Source organism: Megascapheus bottae, chromosome 22 (genome assembly GCF_031878675.1).
Source record: "Megascapheus bottae isolate mThoBot1 chromosome 22, mThoBot2.hap1, whole genome shotgun sequence".
Classification (NCBI taxonomy): domain Eukaryota; kingdom Metazoa; phylum Chordata; class Mammalia; order Rodentia; family Geomyidae; genus Megascapheus; species Megascapheus bottae.
The window spans coordinates 21305593-21317618 of record NC_143530.1 but is presented as its reverse complement, the minus strand read 5'-3'; positions in this window follow the sequence as shown (position 1 = coordinate 21317618).

The following is a 12026-nucleotide window of genomic DNA, read 5'->3' as shown; positions in this document are numbered from 1 at the left end:
TACAAATATACATATATAAATATACATGTGTCTAGTTGAAGTTAGATTATAATGGGACTTACCAAAATCCATCCACTTATATTAAAAACAAAAGTAGTTCAACTCTGAATCTTAGTTTCTCATATGGGAAAGAACACTTCTTCATTGTGCTCAGACATTACATTCAAAACGAATGGATGACTGAGGAATCAGTGCAATGTTCTGGAGCATTTGGACACAAACCCATTTCAGGTTTATCTATTTGTACTACAAACTTTTCTTTTTGCCTGATCTCTACGTTTTACTCCTCCCCTTGTTATTAAATTTTGGCATTGAAAGGGAGTCTCCTACTAAGGAAGGAATGGATCAGAGTATTGACGTCCACCATAATGCTTTCCACCAAAGGTTGACTATTTAAAAACTTCCTTTTGGTCCCATCGTTCCCATGGCAACCCTCAGAGATATTGCTCAGTTAATACACTAGGTCAAGAAGAGCTGAGCCCTCTTTTGTCATTGCCTCTTATTGTAGCAGATACTGACTAAAAATTAGGGTCTACTTTGTTTTGTTGTGCTAGCAATTGATCTGAGGGCCTTGTATCTGCCACTCCAGTGCTGAGCCCCAGCTCCAACTTGTAAACCTATTCTATCTAAAGAAGGAAACAGAAAAAAAAGAACGAAAGAGAAGAAAGGAAATGACACATGACTCTACCTGTTTAGGATTCACAGGTCTGGAGACTGTTTCATTTAATTCTCACATCCACAATGTAAGGAAAATATTGTCATTTGGGCTTTATAAAGGACTAAGATGATGAGTCACTTCATCAAGACCAGTCATTAGTAAATGACAGCACTGGAATTGGAAACTGTGATTGTATTTGTGTTCATGAGTGCACTTGGTTCACATCAAGGACTAGTCAATGTATTGCATCAGAGGATCCACAACATTGCTACTAGTTGCTTGAGTTTTTGAATAATTCCTCATGCTCCAACTCTGTTGTGTATCTACTAACACCTTCTCCAACCTCTGATGAACTGCTTGGATCTGGTCAAGAGAAATACTCTACAGCCCACATGGAATAGCACTCTGATTTCTGTGTGTTTAGCCTGAGACACTTTTCTCACAGTGTCTTATCTGCACTCAAACCTAATGAATCCCTAAATTTTACAAACAGCCCACGAAACAACAAATGCTTGAGGGTCCTAGAATGTTTCATTGCCCTACCTCATAAGAGTGACACACAATGTATGCAGTATTTCCCCTGCAGACAAGAGCATCATATTTTCTGAGGAAAGAACTAGACGCACAAAGGAAAAAGAATAAGATGGAAATCATTGTAAACATCTGCTTGATTGTGTATAATGACAGTCAGCCCCTTTCTGCCTTCTCCATTAAGATTCTGCTTATTTTTGAAGGTTCGCAGAGATTGCTCACTCCCATGAAACTTTCTCTGATGTTTCCAAGTTGCCCAAATTCCCCACTTCTGTAATCCCATAATGTTTTCTTTGTACCCTTGTACTGCCCTAGAATTATGCTATCTTATCATATAATTAGTTGTTCAGAGTCCTCCATCCCAAGCCAAGTAAAAGTACCTAATTAGGGAGGACTGTGTCATCCCTAACATAGCCCTTGAGAGCCTATTTACACTAACAGCTGCCATTTTCTATATATTCATCCTAGAGCATCCCAATCCTTCAGTCCTTGAGCTGTGACATATCAGCTCTGTTAAACCAAAGTTTAACATAGTTAAGCCACTTTGTCAAAGTCCCACAACCAATATGTATGACTTAAATCCACGTCTGACTAGTTACCTCAAAGGATGTGGTGTTCTCTGGCAACCACAAAATAAGTATTTACTGAAAGAATAGAAACAGTCATACTTACCTGTTTCTCCATTTTGTCCTACAAATAGTTCAAAGTAGTCAAAACAGGCAGAAGAGGATTTCTGTTATGGTTTGGGGTTTGTTGTTGCTGGTTTTCTTTCATTTTTATTGTCCAGTCCAGCCCAGACTAAGTCAACCCAAACCCATGAGCTTATATGTCATACATAGCTTCAACATGAAAATATATATAAAGAACAGCTGTTCTGGGTACTGGTGACTCACACCTAAAATCCTGGCTATTTAGGGGCTGAGACCTGAGAATCATGGTTCAAAACTATCCCCAGCAGGAAAAGCCATGAGACTCTCCTCTCCGATTTATCACCAGAAAACTGGAAGTATCACTATGGCTCGAAGTGATAAAGCACTAGCCTTGAGCAAAGAGCTCAGGGACAGGTCCCAGGTCTTGAGTTCAAGCCCCATGACAAACAAAAAGAAAAGAAAAAGAAAGAAAAAAGAATGTGTGTACACAATCTTTCCTTTTGTTTCTGTCATTATTTAGGTGGCTCCCTTTTACTGGAGATATTCTTTTCCCTGTCTCTAGTTAGCAAGAATCCAGTTACCTTACCACTACTCTGTGATGATAGGTTTCTTGGACAAGTTCTGCAGATACTCTGTAGATGCTTGCTACAGATGGAAGTCAGTAAAACAAACCAGTAAGTTTTCTGCGATGGCTCAGGATGCAGTGAGCAATATGGATTCAGAATTTGCTGTCATTTTTTACCACAATAAAAAGTCCATAAGTAAACCAAGAATTGTTCAGCAAGGGGAAAGACTTAACTCCTCATTGGACCAAATTTCATGACACTCTACAAAAGGACTACTTGTGTGACTTGTTCTAGAACACTTGGACTTAGCTTCGGGATATAAAAATATTCCTGCTCTACTAAGGCAAAGAATCATTTTTTTTTGCCAGTCCTGGGCTTGAGCTCAGGGCCTGAGCAATGTCCTTGGACTTTCTCAAGGCTAGAGCTCTACCACTTGAGCCTCAGCACCACTTCCGGCTTTTTTCTATGTATGTGGTGCCAAGGAATCGAACCCGGGTCTTCATGCATGCTAGGCAAGCACTTTAACCACTAGGCCAAACTCCCAGCCCCCAAAGAATCATTTTCTATTGGTGATATGATTAGACATGAGCTGATGAACAAAGAGGGATATGAAATAACCATTACTGATGCTGGGGAAATTAGACAAAATTAGACACAAAATGTGACTCAGTTGGTAGAGTACCAGTCAATGAGAGAAAATGTCAGGTACTGAATTCAAGTCCCAGTCTCAAACCAAAAGAAAAAGAAAGCTAAGAAACTCACATGGACAAGTCCACACAGATCCTTCCTGTTCTATACACTATAGTATTCATATATCATCAAATCAACAGGCTAAGAGTTCTAACTCCCTGAATTATTTTAAGACTCTTTGCTCAATTGGTTAGTCAACTAATCAGAGGAATATATTCTAACAAATTATCTCAGGCTGTTACTTTTGTCAGACTGTTTTTGTTCTTTCACTCCAGCATCTCATGGTCTCTCTCCTTTGCTGCATAATTATGAATGCTTACCCACATCTATCTTTTATACTGGACAAGACAATTTTGAGTACAAGAACAGCCACTCATGCATGAAGACACTTATGATGAAATGTGCTCAGTGTTACCCATAGGGATGAGCTTTCCAGGGGCTTACCAGAAGACAAATAAATTGAGATGATCTTGATTAATGAGCAACTGTTTGCTCCATATTTATGGCGATATAGGCATGAGACAAGTACCACTTTCAGAAAATAAGAAAGAATCTTGATGGGAGGTAACACAACCATGTCTTTAAGGAAATGAGAACTGAAAGCTCACTCAGATCAGATACCAAAAGTTTCAGGTGCTTTTCTCTGGAACTTGAACTCTATCGAAACACTAAGTAGTGAACTATACACACAGAACAGTATATAACTAATGGTATGAAGGAGTACATGAAGAACCAATAGTTAAGGGCTAGAAGTCCCTTCAGATTCTTTAAGAAGCCAGTGAAACCAAAGACCGATAAGACAATTCATGGCAGACGTGACATCTTCACTTTCCTTGCTCTTGCCTATCCCCCTTTAGAGAGATAAAAATTGGGATACTGCGTTTCTAGCCTCTTTCACATAATATGGCTTACCATGTGAATGTTCATGTGGCCCTGTCCTCCATAGAAGGGCAATGATCTCATTAAGAGGACACTGGCTAAGACTTCCTGTACACAGATAACAGGAATTGTATCAGGTGTTTGAGATTTTTCTTTCATAATACAAGTGAAGCTTCACCCTGTAATAGTCTTCTCAGGCTCAAGGACTCCCTACTTAATGATTCTGTCAAGGTCTTTCAAATTAGTGAACACAGAAACTGTAATGACCATTTTAACATAACCAGAATACTCAGGACACTCTCCTCAAAAATGAAGATCAATCTCATCAAACAAATCATTGCTGTTTGAAGTGTCTCCCCCAATAAACAGACTATCATTAACTACCCAATCACCATAGCTTAGTTTCTGAAAGTAAATAAAGCTTCATTTCACTGTGTTATCAGGCTCAATAGGAGGAAGAAAAAGAGTTAAAATGCAGATACATAATGAAGAAGATGATACAATCAATACAATTTCATAGAATGAGCTCTAAAGAGAAAGCCAAATTTTGGTACTTGCTTTGTTTTGTTTTTATTGTTTTTGTTGTTGTTGTAGTAGTTGTTGTTGTTTAATTAGATGATTAGGTTAGATTAGCTACAAGACAAAGAAGCTTTTTGGAAGTCAGGGCCAGAACCAGCTTTGTTTCCTGGGACTGAAGACATGTTGGGCATAATGATATCTACAATAAGGATAAAAGAAAAACCTGGGAAAACTACTGTTCTCCCTGCTGTGGGTTAGCCCTCTTTTCTGGACCATTTTCCCACCAGGATCCTTCCCTTTATCAACACTGAGTAACAGGGATTACTAAAGAGGCACAGATTTGGGTACGAGGAGGAACCAAGCATGGTTCCAAACTAAAGTGAAAATACAAACTCAACTTTTAAGTTTACGCTGAAAAATAGGATAAGTCTGAAAGAAAGGACAAAGTTTTCACCTACCTGTGTGGAACAAATATAGTGTGAAAAAGGACATGTAACTCACAGCATAGCCACATCTGGTAGGCCTGATTTTATTTTGGCAAAAAAAAAAAAAGAAAGAAAGAAAAGAAAAAAAAAGAAAGATTCTGAATGTCCCAGTTTATACAAGCCTGACAGTTTCCCAACTAAGACCCCATGCAGAGATTTGCTGAAGCAATAGAGCTACATACATAAAGTACAGAATTTATGTACTTAAATTTTCATGGGGGAACCATTAGAAATAGGTTTTACCTCCCCCCAAATGATTTGCCATGTATGTCAGACTCTTGGGGAGATAGTGAAATAAGACAGATCTTAATTAAAAACAAAAACTATTACCTAATTATCTCTAGACCAGCTCAATTTATATACTATCTCTCTCTATTTTTTAAAAGACCTTTCAGTGCTGTTTTCAGGAGAATAGCAGTCATATCAGTCATATTGTACTGATACTACACTAAATTTGTAAATCTGTTGTGTAATAACCTCCTGGCATTGTTACATGTTTTGTTGTTTACTTTGGGTATGATTGCTAATTGTTACATAGTTCTCTGCTGGGGTTTTAAATCCCTTAATGCATCTCTTAGAAAGAGTCTTAGTTTCACAGCTTCTGAAATGACAACAGAGCTAAAACAGAAGGAAATACAGTATCAAACTCCTGCTGGTGTGATTCTATGTCGCTTATCCAGAATGGAAACATGGTGCTTGCTGATTTGCATATCAACTCCAACCTGTGCAGGAATATCAATTGGCTTCCATGGCTGCTTTCCCCTTTGTTTTTCTGAAAGTAAGACCAGACAGTGGTGCATGCTGATGAGCTAGAATCCTTTCCCTCTCCTCACCCCCACACAGAGACATTGTACTCATCATTTAACTTCAACCTGTCTTAGGAAACAGGTATTCATTTTATTAGGTGATTTAAAAGCAAATGTGATGTTTCCTATTAACAAGACAAATGACAAATCAATACATGATTTTATTTTAAGCTAGTGTATCCTCTCATACATTCATTTTGACAATTCTATCACATGCTATCACCACTGATTCTGACTGATCCATAATCTGATCATCAAATGAGAGGTTGAGTTGTGAAACTCATTATCTCAGGTATTCTGTTTCAAGGGTTTGGATTTTTCATAATCAGAATATTATGAAAAATTTAAATGTCTTGTAATTATCTATGTCTCATTCACAAATATGATCTGTGCCTGAAAATTGGCATTCTAATCACAGCCCATGCTGAAGTAAAATAAGTCAGCACTATTTACTGGCAAACAATCCAATAAGAAAGAAACAGCAAGGAAAGTGGATTTGAAGAAAAAAAATTATGAGTCAGGCATTGATGCCTCATACCTATAATCCTAGCTAGTCGTGGTTCAAAGCTGGGCAGGAAAGTCCGAGAGATTCCCATTTTCAATTAACCACCAAAATAATAGACTGCAGGCATGGCTCAGGCATTTGAGCACCAGCCATGAACTAACAATCCAAGAGTGTGAGGCTCCAATTCAATCCCTAGGATTAGCTCAAAATAATAGATCTTTGCTCTGGAATAAAGTTACTGCAGTTGTGAGGATCATGCTAAGAGCTGACCCCAGGACTGCCACAACCCTGTCAGTCTGTCCTCCACATTCCTGAACACCACATCTATGATTAGAGTCTTTCTACATCATGCACCAGGAGGAATCCTTTGAAAGAATCCTTTGACTACTGGTTGTAGTGATTAGCAATACTTAAGCCCTGTTTCTGCTCCCCAAAATCCATCCTGCTTTTATTACACACTCCAAGATCTCAACTGCCTTATGACCTGGTTTGTCCTCAGTATTTAGAAAAAAAGACCAAAAGGCAAATGTTCATTTACATTTCTAAATGTTTCCAGAGCTATCTGAAATGATCTAGGACATGTAACTTAATGAGTACCTTTATCTTACTAAGAGAATATGGGAGGAGAGAAGAGTGAGGGGAAAGGAGGAGGGAGAGAAGGGGGAAAGGAGAGAGGTAAAGAGGAGAAAAGGGAAAGGCCTAAGAGGAGAGGTGATGAGGAAGGGAAAGGGAGTGAAGGAGAGAGAAGAGAAAAAGAGAGAAGGGGAAGGAAAAGAGATAAATGGGAGAAAGCTGAAGGGAAAGAGGAAAGTGGGGAGAGGAAAGAGGAGGGAGAGAAGAGGAGAAAACAGGAGAAGAGAGAGGGGGAGAAAGGGACAGGAGAGAGGACAGGATAACAATGTAAAAGCAAACAGGGAAAATAATTGTAAAAAATATTCACAACGATCTACCATATGAGATATTAATGCATCTGTAAACTCCATAAAGAAAGCTAGCAAACCAGTACAAAGGACAAAGATTTTAAAACCTGGAGGTAACAACTTGTTACATGAAAAATTCCCAGCATCAATCATCTGTAGGAGAGTGTTCATTAAAACCACTGTCCAATCACTAAGATAGCTAAAATTAATAGGAAAAAAACAATGGGATGTCAGCAAACATATGTTTGTGATCACAAGACCCTTCGCTCTGGTATATGAGAATGCAAAATTAGAACTGCCACTTAGGAAATTAAATTGACAGTTATTACAAAATTAAATATTCATGTACTACATAATCCAGCAATTTCTCTCCTAAGTGTAATTAAAATATATAAATATTTAAAGAGGTTTTCATGTTTATATATGTATATATACTTATATGTGTGTATACATATAAATACAAATATAGTCATAGAAAGATTTGTACTTAAATTCAGATGATCTTTATTCATGATAGTTCATTTTGAAAGACTGGGAAGAATTTAACTATCTACCAGATGATCAAGGAACAAATAAGTAGTGATATATCCATACAATGGAATAGTACTCAACAACAAAGAGGAGTGAATGAACTGTAACATGTAACAATAAAAATGGCATCAGTAGCATAGGGAGACTAGATGAAAAGACTCAATTTAAAGGAAATTCAAGAAAATCCAGAGTAAGGCCAGGAATTTGGCCTAGTGGTAGAGTGCTTACCTAGCATGCACAAAGACCCAGGTTTGATTCCTCAGTACCATATACAGAGAAAAATCCAGAGAGGTTCTAGGGCTCAAGTGGTAGAGCTCTAGCCTTGAGAAATCCCAAGGACAGGAAGGAAGGAAGGAAGGAAGGAAGGAAGGAAGGAAGGAAGGAAGGAAGGAAGAAAGAAAGAAAGAAAGAAAGAAAGAAAGAAAGAAAGAAAGGAAGGAAGGAAGGAAGGAAGGAAGGAAAAAATAAATCCAGACTAAACTAACCAAGAGCACAGATCCGGAAAGGCAAGAGAGAAGGGACTTATGGAATGAAACACGGGCATCTTTGAAGGGCTGTGGAGACATTGCAACATGGCTTTCATAGTGGTGGTTACAAAGCTGCAACTGCATTTCTCCATACTTATGAATAAGCTTAAAATGTCATCTTAGTGCATGCAAATTAGCCCTCGATAAAGTTCACAAAAATGAAGATACTACGAACAGTCCTGTGTGAATTGTATGGAGTTAAGCAGGTGTCTCCTCACGGCCACTCTTCATGTGGAAGGAAGCTTCCAAGGATCTTGGTATTAAAACTGGTGGAGCTTTGGGACCAGAAGTGTGCCTTCATGATAGAATGCTTGCCTAGCGTGCATGAAGTCCTGGGTTTGATTCTTAGTACCACGTATAAAGAAAAAGCCAGAAGCATTGCTGTGGCTCAAGTGGTAGAGCACTCACCTTGAGAAAGTCCAGAGACAGGGCCTAGGCACTGAATTCAAACCCTAGGACTGGCAAGAAAAAAAAAAAGTCTGGTGGAACTTCAGCACAGAAACAAACTCAGACATATCGTGTCACCTGACACCAGGCTAAGCTTAAAAAGCTCTTGGTTGTCCTTACTTAAATAAGATAAAACTTCCCGGAGCTTAAAAGACAGAAATGTACATGGAATACAATTTGTGATACTGTTTGTTGTATTTCTATAACAAAGATCCTCATGAACCCATGGTAGCAAATGGCCTTTAATTCTAGGAAACTAAATATTGTGCTTGCTAGGTCTCTTCAAAGGGGTGATTAGGAGTGATATCAAGAAATAGATTACTCTGGTATTTCAAATATCTTTTATTATAATAAGTTGACCAATGCCATTTTGTCAAAAGTTTATGGGCATAAATAAAAACAATGAAGAAACAGCAAATAGATACTTGAAACATACAACTGGATCTTAAAAGCAATGTCTTACAGACATTCTGTCCATAGATTTTTCACCTATGATAGACCAAATATCTGTAGCTATCAGAAAATGAAATATGGCTCTTGTCGGTTGGCTAGCCAGACAAAACTCCAGGACTCTATATATTCATAAGGACTCTGTAGTCAGTATGACTATATAAAAAAACCAAATAAATAAATAATATGAGGGAAAGAATTTTAAAAGGATATGAAGTGGTATGTACATACCTTCATAATTTTTTAATGCTCACAGAAGATCAAAAGACTTACATAAAAATGTTGACAGTAGTTTTTCATGAAGGGATTGCTGGTTTACTTTCTATTTTCCATTCCAGCCTATAATCTCCCCATTTTTATGAGAACATGCTATACAGATAGGAAGATGAAGAACAGATACAAAACCCCTTTTCAGGGAAGGAACTGCCCCTGAGTTTATGATGACAGGCAATTGGTTCCACTCCAGATGTCTAGTGATTCAACCCTTTTTCTTACTATGAAAGAACATTTCTGAACATTTTCTCACCTTGTAAATAATGATCTGACCAGCAACCAGTTTAGCTTCGGCAAATCAGTTGAGCAAGACAACAATGGCTGAGAACGTTATCCTCTGTGCAGATAATTCAGCATCTACGTATCTGTAGTGTTAGAAGATGACACTGTCCTCATGTTAAAGGGCTTCTTCAGACACTGCATTTAGCTTGACACAAAGATAGTGCTCTGTGACAACAAGCTTATTAGTGTATTTTTAAATGTGAGTTAAAGGTTCAAAAATCACAGAAGTCATTTTCTTGAAAGTAATTGCGGAGCAAGGTATTATCTATTATCAAAGCATTGAAAATGTGTTGAAAGTTTCACAAAGAAAGGATGCTGCAGAACAAAAAACCGTAAGGACATTTTATATTGACAACCCAAAAATGCGAGAAAAATGCCTTGTGCATGTTTGGGGGAATGTTTCATGTGAGATAACAGGCTTTGAATATAAATAAGTACCTAGGAAACATTTCTGAATTTCTAGAAAACAGTATCTGTGCTTTTAAAAATGTATAGACATTTTAAAAATGTATGTACTACCTGTGAATGCCTGAGAATGGTTATTGAACCAGCTTCCTGAGCTATGCATTCCTTCAGAGAAAATCTACTGACAAAAATACAAAAGAGAAAAAGTAAATCTTTTGCAGCAACTATATATAATATTGTCTTCATATTATATTTATATAAATATATAGTATGATAGTCGACTTAATTTCAGTATACTATAAATTGTGTAACTCATTTATATAAACTAATTCCTAAAAATCAATTAATTGTTTCATCAAATAAGTAATGAGCACATTGATTAGTTGCTGAAATAACCTCTAATTGCTGCTTAATCAATGACTAGTTTAAGAATTACTATTTTGTCTGGAAATGGTGTTTTCCATCCAACTTTATTTAGAATCAGTAACTTTTATGATTGGCTCCTTTTGATCACATCCACTTAGTATACATTAAACGTTTTAAATTATTTAGGTGTTATTTAGGTGCCTCTTATGCACCAGCGGCTCACACCTGTAATCCTGGCTCCTCAGGAGGCTGAGATCTGAGGATCAGGATTCAAAGCCAGATGGGGCAGAATCAGTGAGACTTTTATCTCCAATAAAACCACTAAAAAGCCAGAAGTCGAGTTTTAGCTCAAGTGGTAGAGCACCAGCCTTGAGCAAAATTGCTCAGGGACAATTCCTGGGAGGCCAGAAGGAGAAGGGGTTGGGGTGATAGTGAGTAGAAGAGGAGAGAAGGAAGAAGAGGAGGCAGAAGAGGAAATATACATGCTTCTCATGGCACATATTTAGCTTTTCGGACAGTTATCATAATGCTAGAGGACATATCTTGGAACCGTTCATATCTTACCTGACCATTGCACAACATTATTTAGCACACTTTATTATAATTGCTCATTGGTTGCATTGTTTGTTATAAGCATCCATATATAAGCATGTCATTTATTAGTGTCCATCTAGAAAAATACCCAACTGTTTGATTTAAGGACAGTGTTTTCAACAATGCCTAAAAGCTCCTAGAGAAGAGGAACAAGCTTTAATTTATCTTTATTTTGCCTGGACTCACAACAGTGTTGAGTTCACTGTGGGTTCAGTGGCTTGAAACTGAAGTCTATTAAGCACTGATGCTTAAAAAGAATTTTCTTCACCTTAGGATACAGTCAAATAACCTTGGAAGAGCCTCAGGTGTTTGGCAAAATTAAGAGTGCAAGGCTGCCTGCACAGGTAATTAATAGAAAGAAAGCAGGACTCAGCTCATTCCCAAAAAAGTTCAGCAGTAGTATCTTCAATGGGCACAAAAACAGCCTCCAAGTACAGTATGAAAGGACCTACCTTCTTGACCTGACGAAAGGTAAATGGAATGAAGAGGATGTCAAGCACGCACACTTCTACATGACATGTCCAGGCTCTGCTCCAACTCATTACTGAGTGGAAGCTTAAGTCTTCTCCACAAACCATGCCCAGTCACATTTTCCCCCTCTGTCATTTCAAAATAGCCTCAGAGGTCTTAATGAGACAATTCAAATAAAACACTTCCTGTCTTAGTCAGCACTCAATCAACAACAGCTATTATCCTTACCTTTCAGTACCCATTGGTAGAACAAAGCAAGGTGAAGGTTTCCTCTAATAGCAGACTGCTCTGCTGGTGGCTCTGTTAGTGAAAGAAAGAAAAAGCCTGACCCAGGAGAGAAAAGACTGAACCAAGAGGAATGAGATTAATTTTCATTCTACTTGGAGAATCTATATGTCCCTATCTGAGATGTGAGTGAGTTGCAAAATAGATTTTCTCTGATTGTCAGGGAGAGAGTCCTGTTTTTCCACT